Source organism: Clarias gariepinus, chromosome 21 (assembly GCF_024256425.1).
Source record: "Clarias gariepinus isolate MV-2021 ecotype Netherlands chromosome 21, CGAR_prim_01v2, whole genome shotgun sequence".
NCBI classification, from domain to species: Eukaryota; Metazoa; Chordata; class Actinopteri; order Siluriformes; family Clariidae; genus Clarias; species Clarias gariepinus.
In genome coordinates, this window is record NC_071120.1 from 13,087,346 (window position 1) to 13,109,326 (window position 21,981).

General features: G+C 36.4%; 1 long non-coding RNA gene across 1 annotated transcript; it reads left to right on the forward strand.

The window, feature by feature from the left end:
• Positions 1 to 14,305: 14,305 nt before the first annotated feature.
• Positions 14,306 to 16,980, forward strand: LOC128509807 (uncharacterized). The gene is made up of 4 exons (XR_008356073.1): positions 14,306 to 14,355; positions 15,544 to 15,676; positions 16,142 to 16,230; positions 16,701 to 16,980. It is a non-coding gene; the product is annotated as an uncharacterized LOC128509807 (long non-coding RNA).
• The last annotated feature ends 5,001 nt before the right edge of the window (positions 16,981 to 21,981 follow it).

A 21,981-nucleotide genomic window follows, 5' to 3' on the forward strand; every position in this document is an offset into this window, starting at 1 on the left:
GCTAATTTGATAATGTGGAGGAGGATAGGGTTAGAGAAGAGTGGCAGGGAGGCACCACAGAAACAGGCAGGCCAATTAAAGCATTCACAAAGTTTACCTGCTGCACTGCTCTCACTCCAGTCTCACTAAGAAGAAAGCGAATGCTGCAATCTTACCTTTCATTGTCAGTTTCTCTTCTTATTTTAAAGCAGCAGAAGGTCAATGGATAAGCCACATTAAGTTTTGATTTAAAATCTTATCGTTATCCTTAACTATCAGTTCCTCAGCTCTATTATTGTTGTTTCCTGTAATGTGGAACTAAAAATAAATATAGAAATATGGCAGTTTGGCCCAGCACCAAATTAACCCTTTACCTTTTATTCTCCCTTAATCACAACTCCATGGTCCCTTTTTTAATCCTAAACTAAAGTGAATGTCTTGTCAGATCTTAGCAAATAAAAATAATCTGTGGTCAATTTTATGTAGTATATCATTGTTTTTTTATCATTAAACATTTATATTAAAATTATAGCACACAAGGTTATCTACAACAAAACATTCTTTGTTAGAAAATGCTATACAGTACATTATTCTTTAGACGCTCACTAGCACTGGGTTTGATGCATTGGGAATATTGATGCCCTGTAATATTTAAAACAAGCTGAAACTTAAACAGAGAGATAGTGCTATGATGATGCTTTCACACTGTGGGATACACATTAGCACATCACAAGATGATCAGTTGGTGACACACATGCCTTTGAGATCTACTCTTCTGGAGACCCTATGATCCGGTCTTCTGACCATGACAATTTGGCCCTTTCGCCCTTTTTTCAGCTTTAAACACTTCAATAACTGTTAGCTGGTTGTCTCATAAATTCCACTCCTTGACAGGTACTAATGTAATGAGATAATGTTTAGTGGTTTTAATGTTACGAAAAAAATATTTAAGTTTATCTCTTGTTCTGATGGTTGTGAGTTTCATAAATAAAATATGAAATATCTTTATGTATGCCAGTGAAAAGCGACTGCTGAACATGTGAGAGAGAATTACCCCAGGCAATACAGCTTGCTTTCAAACATACCCAAAAAGGCACCTGATTTAGTCCTGGTGTTATCATAAGGATATTACCTAATCATCTAAAATCATCTAAAAAAAAAAAAGAAAAAAGACACTCAGGCAAAAATGATCCTTGTGCACTTCTGCATTCTTGACATCATCTCTGATAAGGCATAGAGGCCGAACATCTTTTCTCATTGCCAAAATTTTCTTTAAATTGCTGTTGCTTCATTTGTTAAACATGCACTGGGGCCTGAAAAGAGGGACATTTCTAAAGGCAATTCATTGAAGGTGCTATGCTACCGGCAGGACGAAAAGTATAATTAATGCCTTTGTTTTTTCACAGAACAGTCTGATGCTTTCTGTTGCCTTGATGCGTTAATGTCTCTGTGCTTTTTTAAATTTATATTTACAGCTGACACATTGTGTGTTGTTTTGTTTTTGATTACACTACATGCAACATTCAAATTGCAGAGATAAAATTCCCTCTTTTTTATATTTGTCATTCTAAGAACACTGGGCTGACTATCCAGACAAACACAATGTTAAGCACAATAGGGGAAAAAAACATTCACTTCATTTGGTTCAAGGTGGGCAAAACAATGCGTGTGTTTATAACAGTAAATAGCTAAAAAACAAAGCCAGTCATATTAGGATGTTAATTTCTAGCGCAATGAAAGGATAAGCACTCGTTAATGTGATTGTCCTACAGCTATCAGTATGAGAACAATTGGAAAAAGGCCTCGCTGTCTATGTTAATGGATTCTACGAACACTGCATAGCACACACAATGAATAACCTTTCTCAGAAAACAATTCATATGTTTATTTTTTGCATTGCATTAGCTTTAATGTAGAAACATCAGGAATATTAAAAACAAATCGAAATGGTGTCTGCCACTTTAGGCTAATACTAATGTCAAGAATATTATGCATTAACATAATATACTGTACAATATAATGTTACCACTATTAATATTAATATAATAATAATAATTATTAAAATTAACATAATTCATAATAAAATAATACTTAGCATTCCTTTACGTGTGATTAAGATATGTGCAAATAAGATATTTCAGCTTAGGAATGCCAATTTGACAATTTCACAGGCTTTCCGAAGCATGTACTGTATGTAACCATACAAACATATAAACTGACTAACAAATTACTGCTAATTTATAGCCTAATTAGACACTAGCTTATATGGTCACAGCTAACAGTATTTTCACACTTGGCTAAGTTCTTGTGCAGTATAATCAAGCTATAGCTTATATTCTCCCCATCCAGTTTAATATAAACACCTTTATATCACTCATTTACCTGTATGCAGTCATCCAATCAGCCAATTATGTGGCACCAGCACAATACATAAAATAATCCAAATGCTGGATTGTTGAAAGTTTGGGAAACAAATAAAAACTGGCAAAAATCTAAATTTTGGATAATCAAAATGATCAGATTTGGGTGGGTTTGTGTCCATAAAAACCTTACAGTACTGTATATTGCTTTTTTGGCTGACAGGGGAGGAACCCTAAGTGGTCGTCTGCTTGTGTTTGATCTGTTCATGTCTTCTGAGATGCTTTTCTTATCATCAAAGTTGTTGTCAATCTGGTCATTCTGTTCTGCTCTGTCTCTCATTACCAAGGATTTTTGGCCTGCACACATCACAGGTGTTTTTTTCTCTCTCTAACTGTTGCATTTGATAATTCCTTAATTTCTGATAATTTCTGTTACTATACTTAAACCATCCTCTCTGGCACAAACAAACAGAATAACTTTTGGTCAGAGAAGTAAACTATTTCCATATTCCAATGTATGATGAAAAATTAACTGAAGCTTTTGACATGTATTTGCTACCATGTAATTTGCTGCTTGGATACCTACATTGCATGCATTAAGGTGGAGGTTTACAGGTTTCCTTGCTAGAACCATATGGTCATCATATGTCTCCAAATGTTTTATTAAATATTTCCATAGAAAAATGTTACTTAATTGTGATCTTAAGATCACTTTAGTTGTGAAAATCAATTCTTACATGGTCAGATCTCGACTTGTGTTATAAAATGGGATTGTATACTAAGATTGTAGTTTATACTGCCATGATAGCATCACACAGTTGCTGCAGATTTGTCAGATGTACATGCATCTTCCACCACATCCCAAAAGTGCTCTACTGGTTCTGGTAACTATAGAGGCTATTTGCATACAGTGCACTCATTGTTATGTTCAAGAAATTACAGTAGTTGGAGTTTTTTCCTGTGGTCATAAAGGGGACCAAAATGTGGCAAGAAAATATCCCCCACATCATTACATCACCAGAAGCGTTAATACAGGTAGGATGAATTCATGATTTGATGGATTTATGTTGTTTATGTCAATTTTTGACCCTACTACCCGAGCAGCCAATCTTTTTTTCAATTTTGGTGAGCCCATGTGAATTGTAACCCCAATTTCTTGTTCTTAACTCACAGCAGTGGCACCAAGTATGGTCATCTGTTGCTGTAGCCCATTTGCTTCGTTGTCAATTCAATAAAATTTTATTTGTATAGCGCTTTTAACAATTGGCATTGTCCCAAAGCAGCTTTACACAATCAAAAGAATTATTTAAGTTTATATGTAATTTGAATGTGTATGAATCGAAATAATCAGATAGTCCCTGGTGAGCAAACCGAGGGCGACAGTGGCAAGGAAAAACTCTGTGATTTACCATCGGGGGTAGGTAGGGAGAAACCTTGAGAAGAACCAGACTAAACAGGGAACCCATCCTCATTTGGGTGAAACAGAGAGCAGGAATTAATCTGCATTCATACTGTGTGTTAGTTGGCAGGCAGTTCAGCATAACAGTTGATGTTAATTGATGTTAATATGGAGTTCAGGTAGTTATTGAAAACTCAGGTAGACTTGTATGAAGTTCCAGCCCTGAACTATCGAACAGTCAAGTCCTCAGAGAAACAGCTGCCAACACCAGTCGAGGCCAGAACCGTCTTCTAGGTAGAGAGAACCATCCCCAGACACCAGACAGGGCATCCATGTGACAAGATCTACAACCAGAAGCGGGGCACCAGGATGGGTCAGACAGGTCCAGAGGGCAGAGGGAGTCTGGATCACCGGCAGCTCAGGAATGACATGTGTAGCTTGACAGAGAGCGAGGGAAGGAGAGAGAGGGGGAGATAGGGAAGAGAAAAAGCAGGAGAGAGAGCAGAAGAGAAGAGATAACAGTTAGGTCTGGTCACAGTCATATAATGTAAATGTATATTTACTGTAGAGTGCAAGCAGAGACTCCATCAGGACTAACTATAACAGCATGACTAAAAGGGAGAGCCAGAAGGAAACACAAACATGAGGGCTCCCTGAGATGTAAAGCAAACAATCACCTCACTGTCAACAAACCTGAGTGATCAATGAGAGTGGGGAGGACAGCATCTAAACATACCAGTTCACCATAATACTCTACTTCCATGAATCCCCCAGATCTGCTTCTTTACCTAAGGCTAATCAATTTATAAAAATGCTTGGCTAAATGAATAGTTTTTTAGCCTGGACTTAAACACTGAGACTTTGTCTGAGTCCCGAACACTATTTGGAAGACTATTTCATAATTTTGGGGCTTTTTAAGAAAAAGCTCTGCCCCCAACTGTAGTTTTCATAATACGCGGTACTGACAAGCGGCCTGCATCCTTTGATCGAAGTAGGCGTGGCAGATCGTAAGACACTAGTAGTTCACTCAGATACTGCGGTGCGAGACCATTTAATGCTTTATACGTCAAAAGTAGTATTTTAAAATCAATGCGAAATTTTACAGGAAGCCAATGCCGTGAAGATAAGATAGGGGTGATGTGCTCATATCTTCTGGTTCTAGGGAGGACTCTCGCTGCTGCATTCTGGACTAGCTGAAGCTTGTTTATGCACCTACTGTAGCTGAACAATTAGACAGTAAGGCATTACAATAGTCCAACCTAGAGGTGATAAAAGCATGAACTATTTTTTTCTGCATAGTTTAGCGACAATATATTTCTTATCTTGGCAATATTTCTGAGGTGATCGAATGCTATCCTGGTAATATTATCTACATGAGCTTCAAATGAAAGGCTGGAATCTATAATCACACCGAGGTCTTTTACTGTTGCACTTGATGGAACAGAAAGGCCATCTAAAGTTACAGAGTGATCTAGAATCTAACTTCTAGCTGTATGCGGTCCTATGACTAGAACATCTGTCTTATTAGGATTAAGCAGAATGAAGCTAATTAGCATCCAATTTCTTATGTCCTGCACACATTGTCAACTTCAGTAAGCTGTTTTTTCTCATCAGGTTTTGCTGAGACATATAACTGTGTCATCAGCATAACAGTGAAAACTAATACCATGCTTACGGATTATGTTGACTAGAGGAAGCATGTATAGGGAAAAAAGCAATGGGCCTAAAACTAAACCCTGTGGAACACCAAACTCCACTAGGGAACATGCAAAATAATTACCATTTACAGTAAGTCTACATACTGATAACGATCGGTCAAATAGAATTTGAGCCAGGAGAGGGTTTGCCCCCTTGATTTCTACTACATTTTCTAATCTGTGAAGAGGAATAGCGTGATCAATGGTGTCAAAAGCTGCACTGAGGTCGAGTAATACAAGCATAGTTACACAACCCTGATCAGAGGCCAATAGGAGGTCATTTACTACTTTAACGAGTGCTGTCTCTGTACTGTGATGAGGCCTAAATTCTGACTGATACAGTTCGTTTATGCTATTTCTATGTAGATATGAGCATAGCTGCTCCGCTACTATCTTTTCCAGAATCTTAGAGATAAAGGAGAGGTTTGATATTGGCCTGTATTGGACAGCTGACAGGGGTTGAGGTCAGGTTTCTTAATAATCTGTTTAATAACTGCTAATTTAAAAAGATTTTGGAACATACCCAATGCTGAGTGAAGAATTAATTATTCTCAACAGGGGTTTAAAAATCTGTTTAAGAAAATGTGTCGGTACAGGATCTAATATACAGGTTGATGAATTTGCAGAAGAGATAAGTGAAATTAGTTCATTCTCTTCATAGGGAGTAAAGTATTCTAGGTTCTGATCTGACATGGCTAGATTAACATCTGCATCAATTACATTGTTCGGTTTCAAAACCTCAATTTTATGCCTAATATTTACAATTTTATTATTAAAAAAGTTCATGAAGTTCTCACTATTGCATGATGTTGTTGTGGAGATTTCTGCAAGGGTCTTATTTCTGGTTAATTTGGCTACAGCATTAAATAAAAATCTAGGATTATTTTTGTTATTTTCTATAGGAGTGGAGAGATATGTTGATCTAGCTACACTAAGAGCTTTTCTATAGTTCAGGATGCTCTCCTTCCATGCTATTTGAAATACTAATAATTTAGTTTGCCGCGATTTACGTTCTAATTTCCGAGCGGTCTGTTTTAAAGAGCGTGTATGATCGTTATACCAGGGAGCGAGTTTTTTATCTCTAATAATTTTTCTTTTAACTGGAGCTACATTATCTAAGGTATAACAGAACGTTGACTCTAAATATTCAGTCGCCTGATCGAGTTCTGTGGGGTCAGATGGTGATCTAATCAAAGTTGGTAACTCTGGGAGATTACTGATAAAACTCTGTGTGGTAGTTGATGTGAATGTACGTTTCATACGGTAGCGCGGCGCTGTGCGTACGTTATGACTATGACACACTTGAATTGAGACAAGATAGTGATCTGATATAACTTCAGACAATGGACTTGTAAATAAATTTCTTATACTTAATCAGAAGAATATTATTAAATCTAAAGTGTGACCTGCTTTATGAGTGGGTCCTACTACACATTGATTTACTCCTACTGAGTCCAGTATGGACATAAATGCTTCACGCACAGGGTCTTCTGGATTCTCAAAAAGAATATTAAAATCTCCAGCAATTAACGCCTTGTCTACAGAAACGACTAGGTTTGAAAGGAAATCTGCAAATTCATATCATTCAGATATGCTCTTGGTTTAACTTGGTTGTAACAATTTTGTTTCTTAGGCCCATTTCTTTGTATAGAAATGTGCCCAAGACTTTTGCACAGTACAATATGTTATATATTATTGTGTGGTTAAAAAATTCCTGTTGGAGCCATTTTACTGCAGTGTTTGGGTCCAATTGTTCTCTAAAAGGGAGTAATCACTGCAAATCAATACAAAATCCTTTTAAATGACCAGCTTTATTCTATGATAAAACATTTCTATCCTGATGTGAGTGGTCACTTCATCCATATGTCCTCATTCACAGGTCATAAGGGCTCATGTAATGGTTTGATGAGTGCGAAAATTATATAAAACTCAAGCCAGTGCCATTGCAGTCACCAAACCTCAAACCAACTGCAACTGAACACCTCTAAGAGATGTGTACTGATGTATTCAGCATTCTCCACTACTTTTCTTTTTAAGCAAAACAAAGATAAAATATCTTTCCAAAGATCAGTATTCGTCCCTCCAGAATAAGAATATTAATTATTGATCTTACACCAACTGAATACAGAATATGTATAGTAATCAACGTAAAATATTATTTTTTTGATTAGATTCTACAAAGTAGCTACATTTAGCTTTGACAACACGTTGGCACACTCATGTTCTCTCTGAGGCAGTTCTTGCCTTCTTAATGCGCTTTAGTCCATCAGTTGTATGCGCAGAAGAAAAGTGGGTATTATAATATTATTTTAAAAAAAACTTGAGAGAAAAGACATTCGACATTACTTTAAGAATGAATGTCAGTCAGTCTGAAAAATCTTTAGATATATAATTTTGAATATCTCCCCAAGTGCAGTGTCCAAAACCATCAAACACTGAGGCCTGTCCCATGAAAAGAAGACCAATATTCTGGATGACAAAACAAATACGGTACAATGTCAAACTAATTTGTTAAATAACCCAGAATATGTTTCATATTTTTTTCTTCAAAGTAGCCACCTTTTGCTTTAATGACACCTTTGCACATTCTTTGCATTCTCACAGTGAGATTCATGAGGTAGTCACCTGGAATGGTTTTCCAACAATCTTCTAAAAATTCCCAGAGATGTTAAACAGGTGATCAATGCTTTTTCTTCACTCTCTGGTTCAACTCATTATGAACCATCTCAATTGGATTTAGATCAGGTGATTGGAGGCCAAGTCATCTGATCTAGCGCTTTATCATTCTTCTTCTTAGACAAGTATCACTTACATAACCTAGAGGTGTGTTTGGGGTTATTGACCCATTGGAAAACTAATCAGATGTGATGGCATGTTGCTGCAAAATGTTGTGGCAGCCATGCTTGTTAAGTGTGCCCTCAATTTTGACTACCATCAACAGTTTCATCAGCAAAGCAAACCCACACCATCACACCTCTTCCTCCATGCTTTACTGTAAGACCCATACATTCAGGAACCGTCTGTTCATTCTCACTACATCTAACAAAGACATAGTACTTAGAACCAAAAATCTCAAATTTGGACTCATGACAGTTTTCCACTGATATAATGTCCATTCCTGTTTTTTTGGCCCACACAAGTCTCTTTTGCTAGTTGTTCATCCAAAGTAATGGCCTGACTAATGAGATCTCTTCTAAACAGTGGATGTTGAACTATGTCTGCTGCTTAAACACCTGAGAAGCATGAATTCAAATTCAAATTTAATTTGTCACATACACAGTCATACACAATACGATATGCAGTGGAATGCCTACATATGCATTGAAACCACATGTATGTAGGCTCTAATCCCCATAAACTGGCATTTTCTGAGGCTGGTCATTGTAATAAACGTACCCTCTGCAGCAGAGGTAGCTTTTGGTTTTCCTTGCCTGCACAGTCAAATTTTATCATAGCATCTGATGGGTTTGATGACTGCAGTTGGAAATACATTCAAAGTTCTTGAGATTGCTCGACTATTTCTTAAAGTAATGATGGACTGTCTTCAGGGAAGAAAAAATCCATTTATGAAAAAACCTTATCATTCGATACATTCAGATAATTAGCTGACTTAATTTTTTGGACACATAACATTGCTGTACCTAGGCCAATGGAAGCAGCTCCAGATCATAACTCAACCCCTACATGCTTATACGATAGACGCTAGGCATGATGGGTGCATCATTTTATCCACCCCTCTTCTTACCCTGATGTGCCTATCACTTCGGTCCAAGATCTGGAGTCATGACTCAGACCACTTGACCTTTTTCCATTGCTTCAAAGTCTATTCCTTATGCTTCCAAGCTAATTTATACATTTTCTTTAATTCTTTTACTTAAGTATGTTTTGTTTGAAGTATTGTACTTCACTACATTTTAAATCATATTCACTACCGAGTAAAAAATAAATTAATGAAAATGAAAAATAACACAAATTATACAACAGGGAAGGGAAAAAATTGCACCCGGAAACCACTGCACTGATTGATTGATGGGTGTGGAGAACCAACGCGCTGAATTCACAAGAACGATGGAGACGGACAAAACAGGTGCCAGTGATGCAGACACAGCTGAAAGTGAAATGCCAATAAATTCTTATGAAGCGAACCACTGGTCATATTTAAACGACCACTTTGATTTCAAGCACAACAAAGGGAACAGATTTATTATGGAAGGGTGTTCCATCCCCCATCCCACCCCCGCTGTTAAAAAAAATGTAACTCAGTAACTTTTACTCTGAGTAAATTTTTAATGAGCTACTTTTTACTTTCACTTGAGTAGATTTAACTTTACTTGTACTTCAGTAACAGTTCACTAAAGTAACAGTACTTTTACTTGAGTACAAACTCTTTTCACCTCTGGATTTTACTAAGCACTTACGTAATCAACCATCATGATTATTTAGATATTTCCAGGTTTTAATTATGTGTTTTTACAGGTCCTAACCCAATTTTAGTTTGTTTTAATGATTGACTTAAAATTTGATCCTTCCTAAAGAGAGTAACATCTTTGCCATGACCACAGCATATGTCTTCCATTACAGTTGTTTAAGAAATGAGAAGATTTTTATTGCACTAGTTAGAGTTAAATAACTTATTATCTGCTGAAACATTTTTTTTGTTGTTGTTGTTGTTGCAATTGTACAGTATATTTGCATGGTTAAGATATTATCCAGTGTCCAAAAAGTCAAAATAAAACTTTGTTGATGTACTTATATATTTTTTGATGTGGTCACACTTGTCTAGGAAGACATAATATACTGTGTCCCTCTTACACTTTTCCAATAGTTTCTGCAGACTAGGTCAAATCTGTAGACTAGGTCAGACTGGACAAGGTCAGGGTGATTGTGAATATACAGCAATGTTTATTCCTCTGTAAACATCTCAGGGTATGATGTGCAAACATTCATATGTTTCTGTCATCATACTTGTAGGTACTCTGAATGTGTACACTAGGGGGCAGTGTTGCCTGACCCAAACCAGGATTTATTAATTAATTCATCTTAATTAACTGCTTTATCCTGGTCAGATTCATGGGGGAGCCCATCCCTGGATCACTGCATTTAGGATCGAGAATGTATTTGCAGGATGGGAATCCTAATAGAACCCAGGTAATATGGACATAGTCAGTGTAGAGAGTTTCACACACACACACACACACACACACTCGGTTGATATATACTCATGCACATTTTTTAAAAGTATTTTTACTTATTTTGTTTATATACCACACAAAGTCACAGAGCAATTTCGAAACAGGAGGAAATATATAAAATATATAAAATATTCATTTTAATTAGCAGTTTGTCTTTGATGATTGCATTTCCTGCTTGATTTGCAACCCTACTATATGCTATGAGGTTTAAAGTTCACTAATGAGAAATGTGTTTAAGTTAATATGAAGTCCCCTTTTGTTGTTGGAGGCTCAGGTAATAACCTCTTTGTGGGAATTTTTAGTCTTAAACTATTGAGTACTGTAGTTACAAGCGATCAGAGAAAAACTGAAACTAGTGTGAAACTTTTAGTGCTTTGTTGGTCAATTTTAAAATCAATGTGAAATTTCACTGGGAGCCAGTGCAGTGTGGATAAGATAGGGGTGATGTGTTCATATCTTCTGGTTCTAGTAAGGGCTCTGGCAGCCGCATTCTGGAAGAACTGAATCTTGTTTATGCACCTAGAAGTATGTGTATGTCCAGACAGTAAAGCATTACAGTAAGCCAACCTGAAGGTAATAAAAGCATTAACTAGGTTTGGTGCATCATATACTGTATATGTATGTATGAACAATATATTCCTTATCTTCAAGCTTCAAGTTTTTGCTTCAAGTTGCCTTAAGATAAAATCATTTAAATTTTACTTAATATATTGAAAGATTTGAAACCTGCTTAAATACACTATTTTTTTTTTTTGGCTTACCAAATAGTGCACTAATATTAAGTATAATTTTGCAAACATACAAAATCTTTACTGATCTCAAACTTTTACTGTATTTCTATTATATTCTAAAAGCAATATAAGTTGCAGCAAATTAGAAACATAAAAAAAACATAGTTTAGTATGTTTAAAGGGCATTCTAGTATAGTTTTATGCACTGAAAATAAGCACACTTACATTGTGTAAAATTGCCCAAACTGAACTTGCATAATCTGATCAACATATTTGATTTGGCATGAGTTTCTACACCGGATGCACTTCTTTCCACAACCCTTCTATTTTATCTAGGCTTGGGGCCAGCACTAAGAGTTGTACAATTGATTTGGCTAGGCTGTCAAGGAGACTGACAACCCAGTCTTCCACATGACAGGTAGAAATGTCATACATTTAAAAAAAAAAATTGATAACAGATGCAATGTGTTGGCCAATTCATAATTCATAATTCATTTATAATTGGAGTCCAGGAATATGCCTGTGGCATCGGCGGGAAAAACACGAGAACCTGGTCAGTCATTACATTCAGGTAGTCAGCTGACTTCATTTTCTTGCCACATAAACCTGACCAACCCAGATCATAATACTGTCTTAAGAGGCCTGTAAGTGTGCACCCACCATACATAGTGCACACTGTACAGACCTCTTGAGGCTTCTTTCCTTCTTATCCCAATGGGTCCGTCACTCTGGAATGGGGTCAGCCTAAACTCACCACATGATCTTTTTTCCATTGCCCCCAATCCAATCTTTATCCTCCCTCGCAAACTAAAGGCTTTTTTGGTTAGTTTCACTAGTGTGATTTTTTTTTTAATGGCCACAGCAGTTTTAAGTCCCAAATCTGTGAACTTTTATAACTGTTTGTGTGGAATTGCTGTTTTATTGTACTATTAATAAGAAAAATGCAAAGCGATGCACCTCTAACATGTGACCTTCTAATATCCGAACTTGATGTTGATGTGTTGTACGGTTTACAGGTGAGGGTTTTAAAGATGTGGAAATACTGAATAATGAATGAACTGTTTTTTTGTGAATAGAGAATCTCTACATCTGCTTCTGAACAATATATGGCCTGTCACACCTGCATTATGTCATGAAGCCATCTTTATAAACATTGCATAAATATAAACAGCTATATTTTAAGATATTAGGGGCATTAAATTCTTTCTACAAGATGACTGATGTTAGCTGAAAAAATGTTAACTTCCATATTTCTTTGACAAGCTGTTGAGTGGTTGGATGCTTCTATAATTATTTTTCATTAGTAAATGTCATTGGTCATAAACTTAGTGGTGACTTTGTATAATTGCTATTTGATTAGGTACACCAACTCAACTGATGCTATGCACAAATAATCTAAAGTCTAAAGATCCTGTCCATCAGAGGAAAGTACCACCACTGGAGTACCACCACTGAATTACCACTTCAAACACAAAAACCAGTAGCATGTTAATACAACACACCATGTAACTGCTGAGAATAGTCCACAAATAATCCTAAATGATGTTTTTTGGTGAGCTTCTTATATGAAATATCAGTAGCTATTATTCATATATTAGTAAATGAAACAAACGTCATAAGCACTTGGGTTTTGTAGCATCAGTATCCCTTACTATAAAACAACATCTCCAAATCTGCATAAAAATCTCAGCAAGGTCTTTAAAGAATAATGGCATGTTGATGTGAGTGACTGAATATTACCATGTTGATTTTTCCCAGAGAAATCAATCACTATCCCTTTTTTCCTCAATCAGATATCTGACAATTTGTTTTTTCTGTGAGAGAGGAATGCATCATCTGAACCTCCAGGCACCGTTGCCACTGAGGCCACCTTTGACCTGACGGAACTGTTTCTGCATTGTCCACTCTTTTCTCCTTTCAGGCGATGCAGCAGTGTTTAGGAGATGCAGTGGGACAAGAACACAGGGGCTTTGTTGCTGCCAGTGCAGGGGGAGGCAGGAAGAGGCAGCAGGAGGAGCAGATTGAGGCAGGAACATGGGCAAAGGGAGGGAGCTCCTGGTTCCTCCACAGGTGTGCATGCATGTGTGGCTGAAAGGGAGAGGACACTAATCTGGTCTGATAATCTACGATTCGCATCTCACCTAATAGCGCCTCATCCGTCACATGCTCGTTCATGTGGGGCAGGATTGTCAGGGTAAGAGCCAGGAGGGGCTGGAGGAAACTTAAACCAGTAATTAGGCTCTGCTTATCTGTGGAGGAGAGTAGGGTTCATTTCCTTACTGTGTTAACCTAAGAGCGCACTTTACACTTTATTGTGGTGGGTAGGCTGTGTCATTAGAAGGGCCTTTTTCCAGATTTTGTGAAGTTTTCATGTCCAGTCATAAATCAGTTTAAAAATGTATCTATACATATATGTGTGTCATAGACACAATGGATAGTTTTTGAATTTGTAGTGTATTAAATCATGAAGCAGAACAATTCTGTATACAGGGGGGATAGCCAAAGCCTGAACCCTTTTAACAAAACATCGTATTTATGTGCATTTTGGCTTATGCAAGGACCAAATCAAAATGATATTGAAACAACATTAGGTAATTGGCTGTAATTGCTCTTAATAGGCTGAGGCTTAATTAGCTGTTAAATATCCCTTTCATCACAAAGAGTGTTACTAGACACACACACACACACACACACACACACACACACACACACACACACACTGAAAAAAGTAAACTGCTGTGTCATTGATACAAAGTATGTTTTCTACATTGATCTGATGGAAAAAAATGAATTTCCTAAACGAAACTGATATTTGTACGTTGCTTAAAAGCAAACATTTCAGCTCCTGGTTAAACTTGAATTTAATTCGTTCATTCAAAGGACAATTTCTACTTCAAACCTAAAGGTCGCAGTGTCACGTGACCTCATGACGTAGTATTATCGAGGACTGAATCCCGTTCTGCTGGCGGCCATCGTTTTTTTTAAAGAAAATAACAGGTAAGAAAGCAAACTCACGTCATTTCTATGTTAAATGTATTTCTTCCGTGAGCAAACGATTGATTTATGTCAGGAACAACTACTTTGTAGATTGAGTTTTGCGTCCGTGTTTGCTGGCTAAAAACACCTATACAGTATTACTTAGCATTAGCAAACTAACGCGGTTATTTTCAAAAACAACGGAGTTTCTACACTAAGTCGGCTGTGCCGAATAAAATAAAATAAATTATATTTAACTACCGTTGGTTAACGATGTAAAAATTAATAGGAAAGTGACCTAAACATAGAACGGCCAGTTTGGAGTGAGTGATGTTTGTAGTGTACTTATAGTTATGATTAAAACCTTCTGGACTTGCTAACGTGTAAGTAATGTAATATCACTAAAACTATATTCCCTCGTATGAAACGGGGCATTAGCACATGTCCCTGACATACTGGTAACACTTTATTACATGTTTTTAACGTTATCAGTATATAATCCCTAATACTGGCAGCAATTTTACACGTTGATTTAACGTTACTACAAGTACAAAAGTCCAGGAGTCGACCGATTAAATTAACCATGTAAATTAAATAAAATGTGAAATAAAACACAAAAACAGTGTATGTGTGTGTGTGTATATATATTCCAATTTGCTTGGTAATAGTAGCATGGATTAATAGGCAGAGCACTGTCCCACTTCGAGCTAGTGGTCACTTAGACCAACAAGCTGAGGTTACCCATTACTGTGAAGTTTAAAAGTAAACATGAAATCTTTATTCACTTTTGTGTTTAAAGGTCTGTTAGCTTTTCTAAAAGGGCATTATTTTACCCATACTGCAGACATTGATAAGTCCCAGAATCCACAAATAAAAACCCTATGTGGATAAATTTTGAAATGGAAATGATACAATAGAATTGCCGTGAATTTATTAAATGTCAGTGTAATCTAAATATCCTAAAATAAACTCTCTCGAAATGAGAGTTAGTAGTTGAATTATCTGATAATATCAGAGAATAATTTTAGTTATCCTGCAAAACTGAATTATGTTTATTGTATTATCAGTAGTGAGCACTTACAAGGCAACAGAATGCAGTTATTTTAAAGGTGTGTGTGGGGTGGTGATTCTTTCTATACATACTGTAATTATGATTTGCTAAGAACTTGAGCCAGTCCAATTTTTGTTTTTACTTTTTTTTTTTTTAAGATCAGTTATGAGTTTCTGAGAATTACAACTGCTCCACTTCAAGCAAGATTGCTGGTTTCCTTGGACAAGCAACACTACAAACTCATTGAGAGAAGAACAGAGATATAATCTTCATCTTCAAGTTCTTGATCTGGTATGTACTCACTTAAAAATAACAGAAATTAGCTTGGTGTTAGATGTAATATTGTGAATGGAGCTGAGCAAGGCATTTAAATCAAGTTGGCTGTGACGCACTAAATTAAAACAAAACTAGCAGAATACCCCGGGCCAGGGGTAGCTCAGTGGTTAAGGCATTGGACTACGGTTCGGAAGATCACAGGTTCAAACCCCACAACCACCAAGTTGCCACTGGTGGGCCCTTGAGCAAGGCCCTTAACCCTCAACTGCTCAGATGTGTAATGAGATAAAAATGTAAGTCGCTCTGGATAAGAGTGTCTGCCAAATGCCTAAATGTAAATGTAGCAGAATAAAACATTTTAGTTTAACTTGTTTACAGGTTAGTGAATGCTGTCTGAATACAGGTTTCAATGTTTGCCATGTTCATTTTATTACGCTTTAAAAGCCTAACATAATACTATGTTTGTTTTTACATGCCTAGAGCCTGGAGGTGAATGTATGAAGAGAGTATCTCCTGAAATGTCTTATGGTGTATTTAGTGGAAGAAGTGGACCAACTGTTTAAACACTGGTAAGCATTTGTTCATGAAGCATTTCAACCTTAGGACTAAAAAATGTTACGAGGTCAGTGGCATTATTAGCTGCAGCACAACCTTCACACAGGGCCATTATTTTTTTTTAAATCATAGTATGTATTTACATTAGTTACATACATGCTCATTGAACTTGTAAAAAGCTGCAAATGTCCAACATCATATCAAACCCTATGGATTAAGAAGTGGATGTTACTCAAGTTCATATGCATGTGAAGGCAGGCGAGCCAATACTTTTGGCAATATAATGTAATATATAATGTGTGTATATATGTATGTTTGTTGTTTTGGCCTATTTATTGACATAATTAAATTTAACTTGATGCACCATAATCCTAGGTGTTTTTTTGCACTCATAGGGAGCATTAAGTGATTTTTACATTCATACATCAGACACTGTTTTGCCAAATAGAGCAACTTGTCTAACAAATGTGCTTTCTTTTATTAGGTTGTTCAGAAAGGTGAAGCTCAGGCTGAACTTGAGAGGTGCACGATGGCCCTGTTTGCCCTCAGGGAGGAAGAGGACTGTCTTCAGCCACCACAGGAAGTCAGTCGCACATGAATGTTCCATGTTTGGCCTTATCTATGCGTTAAACTTGAGCTATCCTGGTGAGCTCAAACACACATTTGTGGCCCGGCAGAAAATATTTAGGGAACGTATTCTATATTGGCATTAAAATATTAAATTTTGGTCACACTATTTGTCAAACAATTGTCAGATTTTAACATGGTTAGCAAATAGGATTATACAGTTTTTAAGCCTAAGTTATTAAAAATGCATTGTTTTATTGATTTTATTTTTGTTTTCTGTCTTTTATTGGAGAAATTATTTAATAGTAAAACATGGTATGGTTTCAAGGATGGTAATAAATGTTTTTGGAGGAGAACTTGTTTGTTCATTGTCTTCATTTATAAATGTAACTTCTCTACAACTGCAATTTCTTTTTAAGTTGATCCAAAGTATCTTTTTTTATATATATTTAAGTAATGAATGCCTTAAATCTTTATTTGATGCAACTTAAAAAAGTTAATTTTCTCAAACATTCAAAAAGTAGTTTATATCAAGTTTATAATTTTAGGTTAGATTTAGCAGAATATTTAGATTAAGTAATATAGCCAACTAATTTATTTTAATTTAGAACAATTTAAAATTTTTAATTTGATATACCTTTAGAAATCAGTTTACATGAACTTAAAATTTTTAAGTTACATGTAAATGGTTTATTTACATTACATCAATGATAAAAAATTAGGTGTGACAGATTACTTCAATTTTTTTAAGTTGAACCAGTGTTATATTTTTTTCAGTGCACACACACACACACACACACACACACACAAAGCCACATCTTCATATTTAAATTACAAACACAAACACAAAGGGATGTTTTAGCTCTAGACTTATAGATTAAATTGCAGGCACCATCTAATGGACAGAAAGTATCGTTTTCAATTACACAGATTTAAAAAACAATTATTTAAAGTTATTTACCTCTAACAAACCTTCAGTAATTGTCATATAATATCTAAGGTAATCATTTCTTTTATTATTATTATCTAGTATTACGTTTCAGAGCAAGGTAGATCACTTTTTTAAACCAGGTCATATTTACAGTAAGAACAACACATGATATAGAAAATATAGACTAATATTCTACCAATTAAACTTACAGACTAGATTACAGTGATGGGTATCACGCTTGATTTCTGCTCTTACATCTGTTGCATTTTAAATTGGTTAGGAGTTTAGAGCAAATCCTTGAAGTTGACTGAGGATGAAAAGATACTTAATTACTGTTCAGGTTTATAATTATAAAAAAATGTAATGATATAGTAACTGGAAATTCAGTCAGTAGAATAAAGAGATTTTTTTCTTTACATATAGATATAAGAATGTTATAAAAGGAAAACAGAAAAAGGACTGATAAAAAGAACTTTCCAGGAATATATATTTCACTAAAGTGTATTTCCCACTTAAATGAAAAAGTAAGTGATAAAAAAAGATGTTTTAATATAATATCGCTGAGTCCAAACATTTAAGGCATGACTACTATATATGTCCTTTAATTCCTTTTTATTCCATGTTTTTTTGTGTAAAAAAAATAATAAAAATTAAATTGTGGGTTTCAGCATCAGGAAAATACAACCTCAGAGAAACACCACAACATACAGTATATACACAACATATAGTAGTTTATTTTACTGTACCATTATTTATTTAACAAATACGAACAAGTACCAAAAGTGAAGGAATTCCTTCATGACTTTAGCAGTTTCTGATAGACAGGCATCGTACATCACATTGTGGAGGAATTTTGGTCTATTCTTCTTTACATTTTATTGGCGCTTTTGGGTATTTGCTAATGCATGTCTCTCTTCAGGTTCCACCAGAGCATTTCTATTGGATTGGATTGAGGTCTGGTCATTGCTAAACCTTAATTCTTTTATTTTTCAGCCTTTCTGATGTAGATTTACTGGTGTGCTTCGGATCATTGTCCTGTTGCATGACCCAATTTCGACCAAGCCTTTGCTGTGGGACAGATGGCTTCACATTTGCCTCTAGAATACTCTAGTATACAAAGGAGTTCACCGTTAACTCGCTGACTGCAAGGTGCCTAGGAAAACAAGCCCAGATCAAGCTCAAAAATCTGAAAGGCCGTTTGTTTTATTGTCAAACTCTGTACTAGGCATTAAGAGCAAACAGCTCCACTTTGGTCTCATTTGTCCATAGGATAGTGTTCCAGAAGTCATGTGATTTGTTCCTGGCAACTCTTCCAAACAAACTGTACTTGTTCAGTCTTCTTCTAATTGTGCTATTATGGAGTTTAACATGCTTAGTGAGGACTGTAAGGTCTGAGATGTAACTTTTATGTTTTTTTGTATTTCTCTGAGAATTGCATGGTCTGACCTTGGGTTGAAAGTGCTGGGGCATCCTCTTCTGGGAAGATTAAATGCATTAAAACTGAACATTTTTAGAAAATTGATCTCCAAACTTGGAAATGGTTTTATAACTCTTTCCAGATTGATGTGCAGCATCAATTGCTTGCCTATATATATGTTTGTGTGTGTGTGTGTGTGTGTGTGTGTGTGTGTGCGTGCGTGCATTGGTCTGTGTTCCCTGTGCAACCCAGACACCCTCACATTGAAGGCTTCACAAAGGACATCTGCCAGTACCTGCCACCATTCAAGTCTGGCCCTAATTACTTCCCAGTCACCAGTTACTCAATGGTCTATAAGCAACAAAAACACAAGAAAGGAGTGGACGTAAAGAATCTCAATGAGTGATCATAATTTCATGGAGTTATATAAAAAGACACAGAATTGTCGGGCCTAGATAGCTTATTTCAATCCCTCTTCTCCTGTTTTATCTCAGGTCAAGAGAAGCTGATGGAGAATGTGATGGAAAAAGGCATACGTAAGCTGTAGCACAAGTCCAAGTCTCTACCTTTATGCTGTACATATGGACAGTCTTAGGGAGAAAGGCAACAATATTCATTATAATATGTTATGTTATGTTGATACTCTGAATGCAGAGACCTCTCAATTCCAGGAGTACTTTAACAATACTGAAATAATAGCCTAGTATTTCCTTTCACTAGTTTAAATATTCATGTGTACCAAACATCTAATGACTACTAAAAAAAAATTGAATTTGAAAATTGTTTATTAAGCATGATTACAATAACTTAATCTGATATGACAACTCTGAATCTGGATCTGGTTTTAAGATTCTGGATTTCTTTTAAATTCCTATTATAAACACCTTCATTTAAAAAAATGGAGTCGTACTGACAAACATGTATGTAAGATTGTGCCTAAAACCTGCTCTACCTCATTTTTACTGCTTTAAAGGTATTAGTAAAATACCATGTCTATCTTAGGCAGCGCTTCTATACATAAAAAAAAAAATAAAATCAGATTAAATGTATACATGCATTGAATAATTAGATTCTAGATAACTAGATTTAACTTGATATAAGATATTATAATTAGCAGTTTAGATGACGACTTGAATAATCTTGTAATTGACAAAATAAGATAATGAATTTTTAATTGCATTTAATTACTTTCTGCTGGTACATAGATTTAAATTCAGATATTCATGTCAAAAAAATGTGCCATTTTAAAACTTTGTGACAGAAACCAAGTTGGTGATTCTTTAACAGTAAATACAAAATATAAATGCTTTCAAGCTGTTCGATCGGCAACCAGCTGAGAGGCAGAGAGAGAGAGAGAGAGAGAGAGAAAAAAAGAGCCAGAATGGGGCATAAAGTCAAAGGAGAGACAGACAGAAAGAGGGAGATGGAGTGAGGTTAAGGAAGAGAGAAAGGAGAAGGAGGAGCTGGAGGTGTGGCGCTTGCTAATGACAAGCAATGCCTAGATGGGCCGTAAATAGGAGAACCAATCTATCAAAAGCTATTCTTTCCCATGAAGGCTGTGAAATCACAGGCAGGCCCTTCTTAATTGAATTTCATGGCTTGCTTTTGTCATGTACACCACACCTTCTGTCCCACCAGCTCCACATTGAAGCTGAGCTTATTATCGCTCTGTCTCTGTTGGATCGTGTGTGCATTTGGGTATAAACACTCTGAACGTAATCATAGATGAGACATAACATCTACTGCATTGCACATAGGACTTTGGCCACTGTTCAATTCTTTAAAATTCATTGACACACAAATTCAGCCCCAAAATCCTTCCATGGGTGTTATGGAAATGCAACATTGCTCACTTTTCCTCTGCACACTCCAGCCTCAGCCTCTGGACCTCTTCAAAGGCCCCTCCTGTAGCCAGATCAAGGGGCTGGATCCCATGAATTAATTACTGTCCCCCAACTCAATGTGAATAGGGGGTCCTATTAGCTGGGTTATTAATAGTTGAAATGAGCAATAAAAGGGGCTTAGCGGTAGAAGCAAGGGTGGCAGACTGCGAAGGTGGTGTGCAAAAAGGGTCATGGGGGGGTTTATGGAGACAGACAGGCAAACTTTTGTGGGTGTGAAGAGAAAAAGCAGGGAAAATATGTCCGCACTAATCTTCCATCCATCTGGGCCTCATTAGCATTTAGCGTGCTTGCAGTTGCCAATCAAGCCTTATAAGCGGCTTTCTCGCCTCCTTTCAGCACCCCAATGTAAGCCCTGTTAGAATGACACGTAAAAGACTTGACAAAATATTTTTGGACAAGGGCTTTGTCAAGGACCTCACTTTCCCCCTAAAGTTGGCCCCAGTGCCAGAGCTTTGAATGGTCAAAGAGTGCTGGGATACCACTCGCTTATTACAGCCTCAAAGCTTATTATCTCCCCCCAAATAGTTAATAATTAGATTAAAACTTCAAATAAATTAAGTGGCACAGTGAATGAGGCTAGCCAGGAGGAGTCTCCCTACTTGCAATCTGTCTCTGAGCCTATCACAAGGATTTCTCCCAGTTCACACAATAGAACCCAAGACCCTGTTGGTGAAAAAAATTGCAGCCTTGTGCCCTTTCTTTCTTCCCCTGAGTGCTTTATGGGAATTCATAGCCTTTGGATGAATAGGGAAGACAGAGAAAAAGGCAAAGCAGGATAAAAAGGGAGTTTTGTGGTTAAACAATGCCCCTAATGCCTATTAAAATTCTTTTTAATTGTCAATAATAGCTGTGATATACATTAATGTTACCAGAGAGCTAGCAAGGAACAATGTGCTCAGTGTGGTAGATGGAGAGCTTCAAGAAAGCAGGTTAGTCATTGCAAAGG